Source organism: Pan paniscus, chromosome 5 (genome assembly GCF_029289425.2).
Source record: "Pan paniscus chromosome 5, NHGRI_mPanPan1-v2.0_pri, whole genome shotgun sequence".
NCBI classification, from domain to species: domain Eukaryota; kingdom Metazoa; phylum Chordata; class Mammalia; order Primates; family Hominidae; genus Pan; species Pan paniscus.
Window position 1 is genome coordinate 154,048,802 of NC_073254.2, and position 18,580 is coordinate 154,067,381.

The following is an 18,580-nucleotide window of genomic DNA, read 5'->3' on the forward strand; positions in this document are numbered from 1 at the left end:
GCATTTAGAATAGTATGATTATAAATCTAGGATTCACTGCAGAACTAAAGTAACGCTGTTGGATAAATAAGGAAATGTACTCACTTGTGACTAAAAGCTGTGACACTAGAAGAAAAAATATGTCCAAATTTTAAAGTCAACAATATATTTTCTTATACTATATCAATTGCACAAAATTATGCCACATTTTATAATAGATTGCTTTATATTTGAACCCTGACTTTCTTTTAGATAAGTTTGTTTTTCTTATAGTTTCTAATTGCCTTTGTTTTTTCCTAGGAGAAGCATAGGGCTTTACCTTTTCACTAATGTCATTTAGCTTCTTAGTGATATTTGTCAAGGTGAATCCACTGATCTTTGACTTCTTGTTTAATTTGAGCAGGTTGCTTTTTAGATTTGCTGCATAATCTTCATGGGTTTGTCTCCCCTTTCTTGTTCTTATACCTTCTTCTTTGGATTCATTTTAAGTTTTGATGAAGTAGATGCTCAATACTTTTTTAGAAGAGTGATTGGTAGAAGACCTTCTGAGCTATGCATGTCTGAGAATACCTTTATATTGTCTTCATGTTTGAGTAATGATGTGGGTTGGCATATAACTCTAAGTTGAAAATAACTTTTCCTCAGAACTTTGAAACCAAGCATCTAGCCATAAGGACAGGAAATTGGATGCCCACCTGATTTTCATTCCTTTTAGAAAAATGATATACCTTCCCTGCTCTGGCTCTCAAAATCTCTTAAGCCATTTTATTTATCTATGGTATTCTGAAATTTCGTATCTTGATATTAATCTTTCCCCATCTACTAATCTTTCTCAATACTTTTCAATATGAGTTGTTAGATTTTTCTTTACACTTTAGAAATGTTATTGCATAATTTAATTTACTATTTTATCTCCTTTATTTTCTTATTTTCTATTTCTGGAACTCCCCTTGAACAGATTTTGGGTTGATCCTCCATATGTTAGTTATCTATTGCTGCATAACAAATTATGACAAACTTAGCAGCTTAAAAACATGTGCGCGCACACACACACAAACACACTTATTGTCTCATGGTTTCTGTTAGCTGGGTCCTCTGCTGAGGGTCCCAAAAGGCTGCAATGAAGATATAACCTGGGCTGCAGTTTCATATGAAGGCCTGACTGGGGAAGAATCTGCTTCCAAGCTTGGCAGAATTTATTTCCCTACAGCTACAATGGCCCTAGTTCATTGGAGATTATTGACTAGCAGCTGCCCTCAGCTCCTGGAGGCCACCCCCAGATGGGCCTATCAACATGGCTGTCCACTTCTTCAAAGCCAGCTCAGGAAAGGGAATCTTGTCTTCTAGTGAGAAAGGGTCTTGTATAATGTAATATAATCACAAAAGTGACATTCTATCATCTTTGTCACAATCCATTAAATAGAAGAAAGTCATGTTCAAGAGAGCTCTCATACAACACAGTGGCTATAGTTAATACCAATGTATTGTACTCCTAAAAATTACTGAGAGTGGGCCGGGCATGATGGCTCATGCCTGTAATCCCAGCACTTTGGGAGGACGAGGCGGGTGGATCACCTGTGGTCAGGAGTTCGAGACAAGACTGGCCAACATGGTGAAACCCTGTCTCTACTAAAAATACAAAAATTAGCCCGGCGTGGTGGCAGGCACTTGTAATCCCAGCCACTCAGGAGGCTGAGGCAGGAGAATAGCTTGAACCCGGGAGGTGGAGGTTGCAGTGAGTCAAGATCGTGCCTCTGTACTCCAGCCTGGGCAATAAGAGCAAAACTCAATCTCAAAAAAAAAAAAAAAAGACTGAGAGTACATTTTAAATGTCAACAAAAAAGCTTAAGTATGTGAGGTAGTACATAGGTTGACTTGGACATTCCACAGTGTTTAAATATTTCAGAACATCATGTTGTACATGATAAATATATACAATTTTATTTGTCAATTATAAATAAGTACATCAAAGAAGAAGTCACAGGTTCTGCCCACACTCAAGAAGAAGGGATTATACAAGGGTATGAACACCAGGAGGTAGGAATCATGGAAGGGCCACCATAGAGTGTATATACTGTACCCCATGTCTCCCAGTCGCCTCCCTCATCCCTAACCTATGCACCTAGTTTTCATTTTTAAACTTTTCTACCCTTTAATCCATGCCCCATAAGATTTCCTCTTTTTTTGAAGTAAGGAGAAAATGACAATACAGTAGTGTGATATCCTGGAAGTCTAGTAATGGACATATTTCAACGGAGAGGAAGTGGTAAACAATGTTAAAACTATAGTTTGCTGATGAGTCATGAAAGATAAGGACTGATCATTCACCACTGAATTTAGTGACATGGAATAATTATGACCTTGGCAAGAACAGTTTCAGTGGAATGCTAGCAGTAGAAGCCTGTTTAGAGTGGGTTCCATAGAGAAAGAGAGGAGAGCAACTAGAGTCAGAAGCTATGGACAACTCTCTGGAGGAGTTTTTCTACTACGAGAAACACAGACCATGGGGCAGTGTTGGACAAGGGTGCAGGATCAAAAGAGAGATTCTTTAAGACGGGAGAAGTCATTGCACATTTGTGTGCAGGCATTAATAATCCAGGAGAGAAGGAGCAAAAAATAATGTGATACAGGAGAGAAAGGGGACAATAGCTGGAGCAATGACCTTTAATAAATAAGAAGAAACAGGATCTGGCATCCAAGGGAAAAGGTTGACCATAGATAGCAGCATAGATAGGTTATCCATGATAAGATGAAGAAGGATAACCAAGAAGGGAAAGGTTAACAGCAGGAATGAGGCCTATCTCCCCTGGGGGGACATTGGCCAGGGGGCATGATTGACCTTGACTAGACCTCCTTGTAAATATGTTAATGATATTTACTGTCATCAGTTAAGACAACCTAGAGTTATATAACAACCCACACCATTACTCCAGCATGAAGGCAAAATAAAGGCATTTTCAGGCATGCATTGCTGAATGGGAAATCTGTTTTTCCTCTACTACTCTACTACTACTCTTTCTTCACTTCTGACATCAGATGTGTGGGTTTTATTCCCCACATCAAGCAATTCTCTAATATTTTAGAGACACTAATTGGGTGTCCTACAATTCAGTTCTGACCCTATCTTCCTGGAATTGGTGCAGACTTCATAGGTTAAGAGTCCAGTCCCACAACACCGCCCCCACTTCATGCCTGTCTCAAGTCCAGGTCCATAAATTGGAGGTTCCCACAACCCCCCTCCTCAGGTTCAATTATTTGCTAGAATGGCTCACAGAACTCAGGAAAGCAATTTACTTATTAGATTACTGGTTTATTAAAAAGATACAACTCAGGAACAAGAGGAAAGAGAAGTATAGGACAAGCAAGGTATGTGGAAAGTGGCACACAGCTTTCACGCCTCTCCAGACATGCCATTCTCCCAGCACCTCCATGTATTCCACAACCTGGGAACATTCCAGACCCCATCCTTCTGGGTTTTTACGGAGGCTTCTTTACATAGGCAGCACTGGCTAAACCCTTGGTCATTGGTGATTCAGTCACTCTCCAGTCCCTCGCCTCCCTAAAGGTCAGGGAGTGGGGCTGCAAGTTTCAACCCTCTAATCACATGGTTGGTTCCCTTGACAAACCAAGCCCCACCCTCAGAAACTTACCCCATTAACATAAACTCAGATGTAATTGAAAGGGGCTTGTGATAAATAACAAAAGATTCTCCTTCATCAGCCCTATCACTTAGGAAATTACAAGGATTTTAGAAGCTCTATGCCACGACCCAAAGACAATGAACAAAATATAAATTCTTATTATATCACAATATCACATTAGCTCAGAGGTTTTCTGTCATTCATCCTTCTGAAAATAAAATATTGAGGCTATTCCTCAGCAGAATCTAAAATAAATATAAGGGGCTGGGTGTGGTGGCTCACGTCTATAATCCCACCAAGGTGGGTGGATCACTTGAGGTCAGGAGTTCCAGATCAGTCTGGCCAACATGGTGAAACCTCATCTCTACTACAAAATTGGCCAGTCATGGTGGCACATGTCTGCAGTCCCACCTACTCAGAAGGCTGAGGCAGGAGACTCACTTGAACCCGGAAGGCAGAGGTTGCAGTGAGCCAAGATTGCACCATTAAACTCCAGCCTAGGCAACAGAGTGAGACTCTGCCAAAAAAAAAAAAAAAAAAAAGAATATAAGTGATATAGGAGTTAAAAAAAATTATTTAGGCAGATAGTGAGGGTAAGGAAGTCCTCAGTAAGGTTTTCTTTTTAATGAAAAACAGGCTCCAAATCATTTTCTTTTCTAACAAAGAACAGCCTGTAAAATCGAGCTGCAGACATAGACAAGCAAGCTGGAAGCTTGCACAGGTGAATGCTGGCAGCTGTACAAGTAGGAAAAGGCTACCTGGGACTAGGCATGTTCAAACTGGTGGCTCCATCTTTCTTTCTCTTTGCCAGCCACGTGTACAGTAAGGAGAAGACAACTTGGCCCCAGCCAAGTGGAAAGTCCATTTGCATAATAAGATTAAGGTGGGATGGCCAGCCTTCCCCCTGTGCTATATAAATGTTACACCTGGTCCAACCATTCTGTGGGCCCTATGTAAATCAGACACCACCTCCTCAAGCCTGTCTGTAAAATCTGGTGCACTCCCATTCCAGGCTCGAATTCTCATTCGGGAGACCCTCTCTCTTACAAGAGAGAGAGCTGTTCTCCTTTCTCTTTCTTTTTCCTATTAAATCTCCACTCCTAAAATCACTCCTTGTTTGTGTCTGTGTCCTTAATCTTCTTGGTGTGAGATGACAAGCCCTGTGCATTTACACGAGACAACAGTGCCGTTTCATAAGGAAGAAGAAGAATCAAGTCAAGATTGCTTATTGTAAGTTAGCCTAGAATTTATGGAGTTATGTAACATGACTGGTTGGTGAATGGATGGCACACAACTAAATATCTTCCTTTGAGAAATAAAAATAAAACTCTAAGTCCCCCAGCTAACTGAACAGACACCTTCTTGGCCAAGGGGACCCCAGAAAAACCTTAAAAACCAAGTCCTCGGTCATGACAGAATGTGATGCTGGACACACCTCATTAGAGCTCCTCCTCCACTGACTACTGCTAGGCTTTCTTCCCTAAGGGATAAACAGAAACCAGTCCTTTTGAAACCAACCACCTGATGCTGCCCCTCCCTGTTGTGGTTTTGACAGAACAACTGATCAACATTCCTTCCTGATAAGAGACCACTGGCCATGGAGTGGATAGCAGAGGCTGCACACAGAGGGCCTTCCTGTCCTCTGCTTCACCTTTTGATGGATAGGGTCTAATTGTAATATATTTAAATGTTAAGTGTCCACCCCAAAGTGAAGATGGGATGCATGCTGCATGCGTGTCAGCCTTCCCACTACACACACCTGTGCCTTCTCTTCTTGAATATCCATAGCTCCTCCTTTAACCTGTTGAATATGTATACTTAGCCAACTGACTCAGCATAAATTCCTGTTCCCTTCACCCCTCTCTTGAAGTGTGTTTCCTTCCCAGCCTGTCAGAATGGCCACCTGCAGGCTGCAACCCTTTATGAGAAATATGGCTTTTCTTTCCAAATTTATGAACCTCCCTCATGATTCTTCAACTGACACTTTGAAAACAATGATTTCACATACATTGTTCAGAAGACAATTGTTAATCTGAAAACAAAATGTATACTCATAAGGGAGACAGAGATATTGTTTTTTAAACTGGAGTCTGACAGATTCCTGCTCCTCTCAAAAGAAATGCCACATCTGTCCATGGTCTGGTTCTTGCCTGTAGTCTTTGAATTATTAGTGAAGTTTGGTGCTGGGTAAGATCTACCATTCAAGTGTGGCTGCTTTGACAATTCTGCCCTTCTACTTTTTTTTTTTTTTTTTTAGATGGAGTCTCACTCTGTCACCCAGGCTGGAGCGCAGTGACATGATCTCGGCTCACTGCCACCTCCGCCTCTCGGGCTCAAGCGATTCTTCTGCCTCAGCCTCCCAAGTAGCTGGGACTACAGGCATGCACCACCATACCTGGCTAATTTTGCATTTTTAGTAGAGACAGAGTTTCACCGTGTTGATCAGGCTGGTCTTGAATTCCTAACCTCAGGTGATCCACCCTCCTCGGCCTCCCAAAGTGCTGGGATTACAGGCATGAGCCACCGCGCCTGCCTGCCCTTCTACTCTTAAGGCAGGTAGGTGGGCAGATGTCATTGTGGGAGTGTGGTATACACAATATCTTCTCTAGACTTAAAAAAAAATTCTCTTTGGCTCCCTGGATAAACTTTGATTTCTCTAGATTTAGTCATTCTGTTTATTCCTATTGGTCCTTCTCTTTCAATCACTAATTTTGGGAAATTGCTCTTGGTTAGCTGGCAACAAGCTTGTTGAGACTGATGGCTCATGTTTCCCAGAGAAAGAGCCTGAGTTTTCCCATGTGCTCAAGTGCTGCCCTGCATCCACTGGGATGGCTTCTACCAGAATTCAGCTTCTCACAGTAGTAGGCACTGTCCAATTCTCCAGATGCTGAAAGCTGGTATTTTCCAGGGGTAATTGGTGCCTAAGCTCAGACTTCTTAGTACTTGAGGTCAAAATGTTTATTTCTCACATTCAAGGCCATTGTTGGGCTCACTTTACACACAGGGAGTGCAACAGGAATTCAGGGTCTCCAGCAGGAGACCCTTGTGTTCAGCAGCTCCCTGAATCAAGCATGCCTCTCTCTACAGGATGTGGGTGGCATGAGTCCCAAGTACTTTTTGCTCCCAACCTCCACCATTTGTAGCCTCTGGTGTTTACCCTGACCCCTTTGGCAATTGTCTGATGATCCTTGATGGTCTCTTATATCTACATGAAGGGCTAGACTGACTAATGCATGTGGTTGTTATGCTTCCCAAAGCAACTGCATAGGTCTGTTCTCCCAACACAGCTTTTCCTGAAACAGGCAAGTTGTCATGGGGGTGGGGTGTGTGTGTGTGTGTGTGTGTGTGTGTGTGTGTGTGTGTGTGCTTATGCATGCATGCACATGCACTGAATCACAGGGTCTATCTACTTTGGGGTGGAAACCCTGTAGGGAACATGTAGACCAATTTTGTTGTCAAAAAGGCTAGAGCTTTACTCTGGTGTGCCAACATCCACTCCTGCGGCCCTAAGCCCAAGAGTCATAGGTCATTGACTTTCTTTAGAAACCACACCTCTGTGGGGTTTTTCCCTGATATTCCTAAAAGGGCCATATATGCAAAGCGGTCCCCAGATGCCAAAGGAGTCAATACATCAAAGAACAAAACTAGACAAATTCAGTTTGTCGGTAAAGGGTGGTTTATTGCAGAAACTTATAGATGTAAGCGTGATCTTGGGTGGTCACAAGACACATAGATTTCCACACAGTTACCTCCCAGACCCAAAGCTCATATACAATAGGGAAAGAGTGGACATGTTGCAGCAAGATAATTAAAGACAACCCTCCAGAACAGGCAGGAATGCCATGTGCGTCATAGCCCATAACTTGTGTGACAGCATCATTTTTGACCTCTTCCTACACTAAGGGCGGTAAATAAAGTAGGAAGCAGGAGGCATTCATGAGACTAGGGCTTGTCAGAAGTCAACATGGTGGATTAGCACCCAAAATGGAGTCATTTTTGTCCCCACACTGGGGACTAAGCACGGTAGAACTGGTTCCTTGATAAATGTAGGGTTAGAAAAGATAGATGTCAAGGTACCCACTAGCATTTAATGCCTTAAATGCCTGCTGCCTACTCTTGCTTTTGTTTTGGCCAATCCTGAGCTTAGGGGTCCCTGGAGCTTGCACAGGAGAACAGCTGCCACCTCCACTGTAGCCTTCTCTTGAAGGCACTCAGGTTGCTTGTCTTCTTATTCAATACTACACGATCTTCTTTCCGTATTCTAGAAACAGTCAAAATCTCCAGTCCATTCATTGCCTGCTGTGGTTGTTTTCACCCTATATTTCTTTATTGGTAACATATACTCATTCAGCATTTTGCACTAAAACCTAACCACTATATTTTTAAAAGAGTCTGGGTTCGAAACAATAGGCTACTATGAACCCTGCCTTTTGTGTTTGCATAGGATATTAATATAGGACACCTTTGCTCTTGATATTGACTGCTGTCTCCAAAGGTTGAGTCAAAAATCATAGATGGTAAATGTTCCCATATTCCCAAGTGAAGTGCTTAGCCTCCTATATGGAGCTAGCAAAGAAGGTGATCAAAAACCTCTGCCATCCTAACATCCACCAAAGGGTTAAGAGGTTGAGATTGAGTAAGAGTTCATGTTGAAAAAATTATTGGCAAGCTGATGTCTTTTTCTCCCCCTAACCCCAGACATTGCAGAGGGGAGAGACTCGGGGACCTTTACCCCAAGTGTAGTGAGAAGGGCTTCGGAGACACACTTGGAAAGGTTGATGAGTGTGGCTTAGAGTTGGTAATGTGTTTGGCTCTTATGCATGGAGCCAAAGCTAAAAGGCTAAGCTGATGCCATGTATGAGGGCAGAAAAGCTTGAGATTGCCATGAACCACATGGGCAATGAGGATTGTAACTGGATCCATCTGGAAGGAATCCTACATAGGAGAGCAGCTGAGTGAGGGGATCCCATCAGTATCAGGGCAAGGGAACAAGGGTCAGGTGCTGAAGGTGAGGGTTGTTACAACAGTTCAGCTAGAGAATGAGTCCCTCATGAGAAAACTGGGCAATGTGAAGTCTCACAGAGACCTCTGAAGAACCCACAAGTGCACTCAAAGGAAAAAAGTCAGCTTGGAGCCTCCATACCCCATCCTCAATTAGGGCCTCAGATCAGCTGGGAAAGAAGAGAAAATCAAGGAAATCGAAAGGAAACTACCACATTCCTCTTTCCCACTGCAAGTTTCCAGCCCAGAGGAGGCCTGAACTGGGTAAGGAAGAAGTCTTAACTTAAGTTTGGATTTATTGCTCTACATGGAACTAGATATATCGATTATTGAAATAAAGCTGATATGACTAGAAGGAACTGAAGGTCTTTTTTATCTTCTGAGAGTTATTATAAGATTCTTGAGGCCTGTTTTGGATTTTATCCAACAAGCAGAGAAAAAAATACCTTTATAGAACAGGTTTGAAAGGGCAATGAAGAGAAATAATAAAGTTGTTTTCTGCTTGCCCTCCATGGAAGTCACATTTCTATTCTGCTCACTCATCCAATTTCAAAATGCCTTTTGAGAAAAGATGAAATGGGAATTAGAGGTAGCAATTTAGATGAATAGGGACAACAAATATGTTGCCAAATGTGATAAACCTTCATTCATTATTAACAAAAATAAATTGATCACCTATTGTGTGTCATGGCCTGTGCTAGGGAGGGGAGATTCAAATGTGAACAAGAGTGAGTCTATGCTACAGAATTATTAATCCGGTGTGAGAGTCAGACATGTAAACAAAGTATAGTCCAATGTGACATCATAATTCAGATGTATATGCAGAATTATATTGAAGCCTTCTCATATCTCATTTTGCTCACTTGTATTTCTTATCTGCATATTCTTAAAATTAATTTTTTTTAAGAGAGCTATCTACCGAAATTTGAAATTTTCTAGTAGGGAAATCAGAAGACCACAGTGGAATAGTGGGTGGAGTGAGGCCTGGGCATTAAGAAGTGTGAATTGGAGGCCGGACGCAGTGGCTCACGCCTGTAATCCCAGCACATTGGGAGGCCAAAGCGGGCGGATCACTTGAGGTCAGGAATTTGAGACAATCATGGCCAACATGGTGAAACCCTGTCTCTACTAAAAATATAAAAATTAGCCAGGTGTAGTGGCAGGTGCCTGTAATCCCAGCTATTTAGGAGGCTGAGGCAGGAGAATCGCTTGAACCTGGGAGGCTGAGGTTGCAGTGAGCTGAGATTGCACCATTGCACTCCAGCTTGTGCAGCAAGAGCAAAACTCTGTTCCCCACCCCCCAAAAAAAGAAGTTTGAATTAGGTGGACCAAAAGAGAATTTACCCACTTCATGACTTTGCTGAGAGCCAGAGCTACTTGCCAAGGAACAAGTTTTGCAATAGCTATTATGTAAATTAAATCCAACTTTCTGTGATTAGAGCATGGTAGAAATTTGGCATGGTAACATGTCTTTTTCTTACACGTATTTTAAAAATCTTAACTAAACTAAAGCTATTTCTTGCATTTCACATTTGGATTTGGCAAACATGGTAAATGAGAAGAAAATGGATAATTTTTAAATGCTTCTGGTGCATGGCTTTAGTCACAGACAAAAATTAAAAATGAGCTAGGCGTGGTGGCTCACACCTGTAATCTCAGCACCTGGGGAGGCAGAGGCAGGAGAATTACTTGAGGCCATGTGATGGTTAATATTAAGTGTCAACTTGATTGGATTGAATGATGCAAAGTATTGTTACTGGGTGTGTCTGTGAGGGTGTTGCCAAAGGAGATTAACATTTGAGTCAGTGGACTGGGAGAGGCAGACCCACCCTCAATCTGGGTGGGCACAATGCAATCAGCTGCCAGCACAGCTAGAATAAAAGCGGGCAGAAGAACATGGAAAGACTAGACTGGCTAAATCTTCTGGCCTCCATTTTTCTCCAGTGCTGGATGCTTCATACCCTCGATCACTGGACTCCAGGTTCTTCAGCTTTTGGACTCTTGGACCTACACCAGTGGTTTGCCAGGGGCTCTCGGGCCTTTGCCACAGACTGAAGGCTGCACTGTTAGCTTCCCTGCTTTTGAGATTTGGGGACTCGGACTGGCTTCTCTGCTCCTCAGCTTGCAGACGGCCTATTGTGGAACTTCACCTCGTGACTGTGTGAGTCGATACTCCTTAATAAACTCTCTTTCATATATACATCTATCCTATCAGTCCTGTCCCTCTAGAGAACCCTGACTAATACAGGCTAGGAGTTCAAGACCAGTCTGGCCAACACAATGAGACCCCATCTCTACAAAAAATTAAAAAAATTAGGAGGGCATGGTGGTGCATGCCTGTAGTCCCAGCTACTCTGGAGGCTGAGGTGGGAGGATCACTTGAGCCCAGAAGTTCAAGGTTTACAGTGAACTCTGATTGTCCCACTGCACTCCAGCCTGGGCAACAGAGCAAGACCCTGTTTCTAAAAAAAGGAATTTAAATGAGAATAATAATAATCTTTATTATTTTGTGGTTCAAAATCTTTTTCCTTTAGAGTTTTCGAAATAAGCAAGGTATGGGGACTGCAATAGATCATTTAAAGATCTTGAAGGAGATTATGGGGTTTTTGTTATTCTGTCCGATTAATATTCCTGATATGGTTTAGCTGTGTCCCTGCCCAAATCTCATCTTGAATTGTAGCTCCCATAATTCCCAAATGTTGTGGAAGGGATGCGGTAGGGGGCAATTGTATCATGGGAGCAGGTATTTCCCATACTTTTCTCATGATAGTGAATAAGTCTCATGAGAACTGATGGTTTTATAAAAGGGAGGTCCCTGGCACATGCCCTCTTGCCTGCCACCATGTAAGACATGACTTTGCTCCTCATTCGCCTTCTGCCATGATTGTGAGGCTTCCCCAGCCACGTGGAACTGTGAGTCCATTAAACCTCTTTCCTTTATAAATTACCCAGTCTTGGGTATGTCTTTATTAGCAGTGTGAGAACACACTAATACACAGCCTTCTTAGAAATATGGTATTTTGGCCATCCAGTTATTTAAAGACTACTTTAAATCTGACAAGTGTTGAATCAACATATATGAATTTATTTTTCTGTGCAATAACTTTAAAAATTTTTGTATGAAGAGAAAAGAGTGATGTATCTTAGCCTTTTTTGTTTTTAACATTTTACTTTTCTCATTTTGAACCCAGTTTACTTGAGGTTAGAATTTTTTTCTCCATGTGATAGAATAGATGTGGGTGAAAAGATTATCAATTTTTATGTTGTTCGTATAACCGCTGTATAGTTCAAGGAAAGGTCCTATCTTTTCCCTTCCTATCCTGCCCTCTAGCTCCCTCAATGAACAGCTACCCTTTCTAAATAAATTTAAATTATTAGTAGTGGTTATGAATTTGATCTACAGTACTTATATGTGCAAACGATTGTATTATTTATTCTAAATTACATACATCAGTCATGTTTTGGGAGTGTCATTAGGGATCTGAGGACTTACATGATGCCCCCCAAACACATAAAAGGCATCTTGTCTTCACTATATCATTGCTGGGGTTGAGACACCCATCTGGCATATTTCCACTGCTGAGAACTGTGCCTAGCACATCTCGGGCAGTCAATTCATATTTGTTGAATAAATAAATGAATGCTTGAATGGTTTATTCAAAGTGGGCAGGAAGAATTGTTACCTCAGTGTCCAAGGCCATGATCCTTAGTTGTTGGTGTCTGAAGGGGTCAATACATGGCACTTCCTTTTCTCTGCTACTTGAGTTAAGGACCCATTGAGAGACAGGTGCGGGAACAGTGCAGGTGGAGATCAAAATATCACTTTAGATACTGAGAAAACTAGGCTGGGGAGGATGACTGAATGGTTTGCTAATACCAAACCCCAGAGATAGACTGGTTCACCTGCCCAGCCAAGGCTGCAACTGCAGTCCTTGTTCCTTAGGGCAGAGCCTGGAGAATTGATAGCAGAAGAGATCAAGGAAGAATGGAATAGACCTGGGATGTGCAGACCTGGTTCCTTCCGCCAACCTATTCATCAGAGCAGTGGCTTCTCCTTGCCTGGGAGGACCAACAGTTATGGGTGGAGAGAGATTAGGTGTTTGACTCATGGAGATCCCTCCATGTGGGAGGAAACATCAGGAAACACTCCCCTTGACATAAGTACACTCCCCTTGACATTAGTATTAATATTCATTATTAGTATTCAGTTCCTTTATCAGTTACGAGCCACCTCATAAGGAAGGTCTTAGGTCCTCTTGGGGCACAAGGACCCACTCAGCATGAACCCCCTAAATGCCAGTTTCTCCTCAGGTTCTGGAACCAATACTCCTGCATCCTTGTCTGGTCAGTTCTGGCTCCTCCACCCACAGTACAGGCCTCCCTTGATGGTCCTCTATTCCTGGAACAAAAGCCAAGCTGGAGGATTGGTGAGGCAGGGAAGGGCTTACTCTGAGCATGTTCTACCTTCTGTTTTTAGTTCAACAATAAAAATATCCTGACGTCAGGGAGCACAGAGTCAGAATCTAATTTCTTAGGGTGTGAAAGGAGGAAAAAACAATCCCATTCTTCAGGTTCCCTACAAAATTTTTTTTAAATGCGAATAAATATTCCAATAATTTATTCTGCTCCCCAGGATAAAATAGCATTTGTAATTTAAATAATAGGCATTTTGGTGGTTTGGTTTAAAATTCAGCATTGATAATGGAGAGGAAATACAGCATACAGTTTAACTCGTCCTTCCCCTCATGCTTCATTGAAGACTTAGCGCAGGAACTCAATAATTATATGTTGACAGAAAGAAGTCTTGGAAAGATGGGACTCTGGCCAATTACAAAACAGTCAATTCTTAATGTTCCCCCTGCAAGTGGGACTTCTGGTGGTACAGGCAGCTGCCTGCTGAAAGATCTGTTTGGCTCACTATGGCTTTCAAAACAGTTCTGCTACCAGAAAGGCCAGCATCAAAATATAATGATAAATATAACCATGGACAGGCTTTCTCTCTGGATGTGGTTGAGGAAACATCCCTCAGATACTGTTTGCCACAATCTTATGAGCATGAGGGAGAGCCAGATTTATGTGATTAGAACAATGAGAGGAGGCAGATATGCTGGGTCTTTAATAACATCTTTAAAAACTTACAAATCAAACCAATCCTATCTGACCTCTGAAATTTTGAGTGACATGAGCTTACAAAATATCTTTATTATTTGAGCTGAAAAGTCAACAGATAGAAACACTTAGAAAGGAACAGTAACATCTTGCGCTATTTTTCACCATAAATTTGGCTTTTTAAATTAATTCTTGTCACTAGGCAGGCTTTCAAGAAGTAGAGCACAAGGAAAATACATTTTGATAAGAGGGGTGAGGGAAAAAGACAAAAAGGAAGAAGAAGAGAAAGATAAAGAAAAACAGAAAGTAATTTTTAAAGCCAGCCTCTGGATTCAAATTTTTACCAGATTAAAAGAGACTGAGAAAAAGAAAAGCTATCCAGAGAATTTTTTATAATGGTAAATCATTCAATATAAAGGACTTCCTTTTATTTTGAGATTAGGTTCTTCCAACTATTTTTTGATATTAAAATATGAATCATTTTTTAAAAACATGAATTTGGGCCGGGCACAGTGGCTCATGTCTGTAATCCCAGGACTTTGGGAGGCCTAGACAGGCTGATCACTTGAGGTCAGGAGTTCAAGACCAGCTTGACCAATATGGTGAAACCCCATCTCTACTAAAAATACAAATAATAGATGGGCATGGTGGCAGTCGCCTGTAGTCCCAGCTACTTGGGAGGCTGAGACATGAGAATCGCTTGAACCCAGGAGTTGGAGGTTGCAGTGAGCTGAGATTGCGCCATTGCACTCCAGCCTGGGCGACAGGGTGAGACTCTGTCTCAAAACAAAACAAAAACAAAGAAGCAAACAAACAAACAAACAGAAAACATGAAAGTGGTGATAGAGAGTAGTTGCTTAGTTTTTTGTTTTTTGTAATTTCTCTATTTGAAAATTTTTAAAAGAAACTAGACAACTTATTATGGTCCACTCTATTAAAAAAAAAAAAAGATGTATAATCCATAAGGTCCAAGATTTAAGAATCACTTCACAGTAGAATAAGTCAAGGCCCTAGAATGCATAGGACCAGAAGGACCCATGTTGAGACTAAGGGTTGGGAAGCTCCAGCAGAAAGGGGAAGGCATGAAAACAGAGAAAAACTAAGAAGCTAAGACAGAAAGATGGAGAGTATGTTAGTCCATTTTCATGGTGCTGATAAAGACATACCTGAGACTGGGCAACTTACAAAAGAAAGAGGTTCATTGGACTTACAGTTCCATATGGCTGGGGAGGCCTCACAATTATGGTGGAAGGTGAAAGTCATGTCTCTCACGGTGGCAGACAAGAGAAAAGGCTTGTGCAGGGAAACTCCCCTTTTTCAAACCATCAGATCTTGTGAGACTTACTCAATATCATGAGAACAGCACAGGAAAGACCCACCCCCATGACTGAATCACCTCCCACTGGGTTCCTCCCACAACATGTGGGAATTTAAGATGAGATTTGGGTGGGGACACAGCCAAACCATATCAGAGAGGCAGATGGAAAGAGCAGAAGAGAGCTGGTGAAAGGGAGAATTAAAGAGTTCTTCAATCCTCTTCCTTCGTATGACCTCTGACTACTTAAATGAATTTTATATACGTGTGTGTGTGTGTGTGTCACAATGCTTAGTGCAATGAGCATTATATGTGTTTTCTGTGATAAGACTAATATACCGCACTCATAATTATATAATGGAAGAAAATGAAAAGAAGAACACTAATATTTGATGTCTGGCATCCATTATCTCATTGGCTTCTAACAAACTACCTTTTCACCCTCACTTTAAAGGAGAGAAACATGAGTATGTAAAGAGCTATTTAAGGCCACAGAGTCTGTGAAGGAGGAAAGCCTACTGAAACCAAAGACATAGTCTTTCAGCTGCACCACACTACTTCAGTGCTGAGGCTATCCAAAACATAGCAAAGTACAAAATTGCTGATGTGTAGGTTTAGGCTATTAATAGCGTATGATTTTTAAAATTTCTACAGAATATTAACTATCCCAATTGTATTTGACTCAGGCCAATGGCAAAACGAATGTGCATCCTGGTCCCAGAATCAGAATTGACCATGTGTCAATTACTGATAAGAAGCTTTAGCTGGGTGTGGTGGTGGGTGCCTGTAGTCTCAGCTACTTGGGAGGCTGAGGTGGGAGGACTGCTGGAGCCTGTGAGGCGGAGGTTGCAGTGAGCCATGATTGTGCCACTTCACTCCAGCCTCACAGAGTGAGACCCCATCTCAAAAAAAAAAAAAAAAAGAAGTTAAAAGTTTGCCCAGAAGAGAAGGAGGTGCCTAAAGTTAAGACTTGTAGAACCTTATTTTGTTTTTTGGAATTTAAACTCATTAAGCACAGAACTATTTTAATACATATTAGAGGATTAAGAAGCAGTTTGGTTTCTCTAAGCCCTTTTACAGAACTTCTTTAGAGGCCTGGGGAAGAGGGAGTGGAGGAGGGGTGGGATTAAACAGATAGACAAGCCATCATTTTACATTTTACTAAAGTGGTGCCAGGTTCTTAGCAGTAATGTGAAAGGACTACAACATAAGTGAAGAGGCCTGGGAACTGAATTTTAAAGCTTAGTAAAGTCCACAGTAGTTACATATTTTAAGAGGATATGAGATATACATCTACAAAGCAATAAAATTTACTCTAGAAACAATAAGTTTCCTTTAATCCTAAACATTGCGATTGTTCATAATATGTTCCATGTTTTTAAATCTCTTGATCAAACTAGATGACTTTTTCAGAAATATTTCTATCCAATCTATAGCAGAAATGTGATAAGGCAGCTGATTCAGCACCTAGTAATAAAATAGAATTCATTCCCCAAACCCTGATTTAGAATAGATTTATATGTCCTTTGGCCATTGATAAATCTGGAGCTTTGCACAGCTTTGATTTAAAAGTTTCTCAGCAATGACCAAACTCAGAATCTATCCCTTCCCCCTTGCTGAAACACAAGAAAGAAACAGTCCTCGCTGTCACTGTAATTCAGAACTTCTTTAATGAAACCAGCTTTCCGCAGCTCCATATATCCATCTAAGCACAGCTAAGGGCAGCTCCCTGCCCTTGACTCTCCATGGAAAGGAATCGGGCTTTCTCTCTCTGTGAAACATAGGGTTTGACCACCTCATATATTTTGAAAGTACATTTTCTAGTTTATCTTTCTATTGGTGATTCTGAAACCAGGGTAAGGTTGGTATTTGTTTTGGAGAAACGAAAAAGAACTTCACACTGCTCAAAGGAGAGTTATATTTTATTTTTATTTTTTTCAATTACTGAGATAACAGGAAACAAAAAAGAGAGTTCTAAAAGGGTGAAATTTGGAGTCTTAAAGAGTTCAAATACGCCGGGCGCGGTGGCTCACGCCTGTAATCCCAGCACTTTGGGAGGCCGAGGCGGGCGGATCACGAGGTCAGGAGATCGAGACCATCCTGGCTAACACGGTGAAACCCCGTCTCTACTAAAAATACAAAAATTAGCCGGGCGTGGTAGCGGGCGCCTGTAGTCCCAGCTACTCGGGAGGCTGAGGCAGGAGAATGGCGTGAACCCGGGAGGCGGAGCTTGCAGTGAGCCGAGATCGCGCCACTGCACTCCAGCCTGGGCGACAGAGCGAGACTCCGTCTCAAAAAAAAAAAAAAAAAAAAAAAAAAAAAGAGTTCAAATACAGAAATAGAGACTATGTTCTCTGGAAAGCCTCCTAATCAGCAAAATTTCAGCCTAGAAACCATATATTCATGTCCTGTGATTTGGACTTCATCTGCCCTGGATCAAAGTAGGTGACTGAGAATGTAAAAAGCAACCCTGAGAGCAGGAAGCTGGCCCTGTCCCATCAATTAGGTCTTGGCTTTGCGAGTACTCACGGATGGTACTCATGGCTAAGTTTTGTCCTCTTCTGTTGAACAAAAACAATTTCACAGAACACTGACACTAGACACAGACATCATTCTGTGACCAAGACGGATCAGGACAATAAGAAGGCCACTCTACTGTAATCATGCCTGAACACCGACAAAACCAGAAACATTCTCCAAACCACAAAAATGACCAAATCTCTCCCTAACCTGAAAGTGAAAGAATATCTCCCTAAGCTAAGTGAGAACTTCTTTACCAATTACAGCTTTGACATCATTCTATTCTCTCTTTCTTGATAAGGTCACTAGGATACCTGTTATACACTGAATTCTGTCCCTTCCCCTCATCCTCAAGTTTATATATTGAAGTCCTAACCCTCAGGACTGCAGAATGTGACCTTGTTTCAAAATAGAGTCATTGCACCAGAAATAGTTAAGTTGAGATGGGTTCGTCTATAGGATGGGTCCCTAAATCGGTATGGCTGGTGTCCATAATTATAGGGAGGGTAAATTTGGACACAGACATATATGCACAGAAAGAACACCATGTGAAGGCTGGAGTTATGCTACACAAACCAAGGAACTACCAGAAGCTGGGAGAGAGGCTTAGGATGGATATTCTCCTACCACTTTCAGAGGCATGGCCCTGCCCACACCTTGATCTTGGGCTTCCAGCCTCCAGAACTCTAAGAGAATAAATCTCTGTTGTTGAAGCCACTCAGTTTGTAGTACTTTGTTACAGCAGCCCTGAGAAACTAATACATACCCAATCATGAGACCAACCTTGGGGAAAAATCTTACTTGTTTGAACCCTCCCCAGAATCACCTAACACAAGCCAAAATCATGTAAGTCCTCTCACACCCTCTACTGACATGCCCCACAGTTCCCCATACACAGCATGGTATGGTATTTCACTTCTCCTTTGTTATGAAAAGTCAATAAAACCACCCTTGTTTAGTTACCAGTGTGCTCCCGGTAGCCTTTGGCTAGAGGGCATTGACACAACTCAGATAA

General features: G+C 41.7%; 1 long non-coding RNA gene across 1 annotated transcript in view; it reads left to right on the forward strand.

The window, feature by feature from the left end:
- The first annotated feature begins 10,597 nt into the window (after positions 1–10,597).
- The window catches only part of LOC129398054 (uncharacterized), a 69,498-nt gene continuing 61,515 nt past the window's right edge, over positions 10,598–18,580 (forward strand). Inside the window, exon 1 of the long non-coding RNA XR_008625785.2 lies at positions 10,598–10,782. This is a non-coding gene — a long non-coding RNA (uncharacterized LOC129398054). The remainder of the gene's footprint in view (positions 10,783–18,580) is intronic.